The sequence below is a fragment of the Herpailurus yagouaroundi genome, unplaced genomic scaffold (genome assembly GCF_014898765.1).
Source record: "Herpailurus yagouaroundi ecotype Mexico unplaced genomic scaffold, PumYag 188, whole genome shotgun sequence".
Classification (NCBI taxonomy): Eukaryota; Metazoa; Chordata; class Mammalia; order Carnivora; family Felidae; genus Herpailurus; species Herpailurus yagouaroundi.
In genome coordinates this window covers 37,211,022-37,213,098 of record NW_024412419.1, presented here as the reverse complement: position 1 = coordinate 37,213,098, position 2,077 = coordinate 37,211,022, and the positions used below count along the sequence as shown (strand labels likewise).

At 55.4% G+C, this 2,077-nt stretch overlaps 1 long non-coding RNA gene across 1 annotated transcript in view; it reads left to right on the top strand.

Annotated features, from left to right (window-relative positions):
- Positions 1–2,077, top strand: part of LOC121044437 (uncharacterized) — a 39,663-nt gene that overhangs the window by 36,782 nt on the left and 804 nt on the right. The window contains exon 4 of the long non-coding RNA XR_005797311.1: positions 482–1,741. This is a non-coding gene — a long non-coding RNA (uncharacterized LOC121044437). The remainder of the gene's footprint in view (positions 1–481; positions 1,742–2,077) is intronic.

The window sequence follows — 2,077 nt, the reverse complement described above, 5'->3', positions numbered from 1 at the left end:
TGAATGGATGAGTGGATGAATGAATGGATGAGTGTATGAATGAATGAATGAGTGGATGGATGAATGAATGGATGAATGAGTGGATGAATGGATGAATGAATGAATGAGTGAGTGGATGAATGAATGACTGGATGAGTGGATGAGTGGATGGATGGATGGATGGGTGAATGGATGAATGAGTGAGTGGATGAATGAATGGATGAGTGGATAGATGGATGAATGAATGAATGAGTGGATGAATGAATGATGACGAATGAACTGGACACTTCTGTCACAACCTACGCAGAGCACAGGGCTTATTAATCCTAATTAAAGCAGAGTAAGCGCTTTCCCTCTAGGTGCCCGGGGCCCTTCTGTAAAGGCTCCAGTGGAGACTGCGCAGGACAAAGATGTGACAAACTCATTCGTGCGGAGGAGAAGCTGGCCTGGGGACCATGTTATGCTGCATGCTTTCATCTGCTACATTTGTGTTTGCTTCGAGGGTTTCGTGTGCTTTTTCAACAAGAGAGTACGGGTAGGAGAAGCCGTTTCCAGACTCATCACAAAACCAGCACCACAGGCAGCATGGAACGTCCACGGAGCCCTTGCAACGTGCTGAGCGCCATCCCAGGAACCTGACGCCCGCGATCGCATCCGATCCCTGCCACGACGCCTGTGTAGACATGAGAAAACCAAGGCCTCGACCGGCTGGCATCCCAGCCTTTCCAGTTGGTCTCCTTTCCTTCCCAGTTGCTGGGGTAGCTCCGAGTGGGCAGGAGACACCCCAGCTGTCCTCTGGCAGTGTGCCAAGTCACCTCATCCTGCGCTTTTCTAAGATGGGAGGGTCAGCCTGCAAAACGATGAAAATGGGGCCCGCCACTCTTAGAAGGTCTGCCTCATTCCCTGACACCTAGGGAGTCACCCCAGCCTGCTCCGGCCCAGCTCTGGGTCAGCACATTCAGCAAATCAAGTGCAGCCGAGGCCCGGCCTTCTAGCTCCAGCCTCCCCGCCTCGTCACACGCACCACCCCTCCCAGCGGAGCCTGCGCTGGTTCATTTCCACGTCCGCCGGGTGGGCCGGAGGGTTTTCATGAGATGTCCGGTTGCTGCAGACTCAGTGCCTGACAGGGCGGACACTCAGTAAACTGCAGATGCCCCGCAATGTTTTTCTGTTACTGATTCATTTTTTAGTCTAGCTGACGCCCCTCTGTGGGCACCGTATTTCACACCCGCTGTGCCCCAATCCGACATGACAAGCTCCCTCCTTGGGAGTACAGAAACAACGAGAGGAGGTTCATGGCCTGCACGCTACCACAGGGCAAACACAGGTACAGGTCCCCTGTGGAGTGTTAGTAGCCTGGAGCCATCAGGCCTCCCAGGAGCCTGTTTGTCAGGATAGGAACCTTCCAGGCTCATTTCAGCAGTGTGTGGACAGAGCCCCACCGGATAGATGACCCTGAAAACTGGTAGGGAGAGAAGAGTCAGCTGGTTCTCACCTCAGAAACGAGAAGACTTTTCTCCCCACGTGAGAACAGGTGGATGGAGATGGGACTTCGCATCATCCGTCTTCAGCGAAGTCACTTACACCGTGACCTTGGGCAAGTGGCTCAGCTTCTCTGAAGCTCAGTCTCCTCTCCTGCAGAAGGAGAGTGGTGGTCTGACTTGCCTCTAGGTCCTCGAGGCCGCAGCCTGCCCTGTGCAACCAGCTAGGGGAGTTTTTGTCAGCCAGACTCCATTCCAGGTCTATTACATGAGAATCTGTGGTAGGTGGACTCGGGTGACGCCCACGCCGGTGGCGGGGAGGGGGGTTGGAGGTCCTAGAACAGCTGGCTCCTCCCCCCCGGTCTCAGCTCTGACGTCTGTGAAGGCTTGAGGCTCCCCCCCCAACTCCCCCCACACACCCTTGTCCTGTTTGCCACAGATTCATTTCCTGACTTAAGGATGGACGTGGTGGGGCGCCTGGGTGGCGCAGTCGGTTAAGCATCCGACTTCAGCCAGGTCACGATCTCGCGGTCCGGGAGTTCGAGCCCCGCGTCGGGCTCTGGGCTGACCGCTCAGAGCCTGGAGCCTGTTTCCGATTCTGTGTCTCCCTCTCTCTC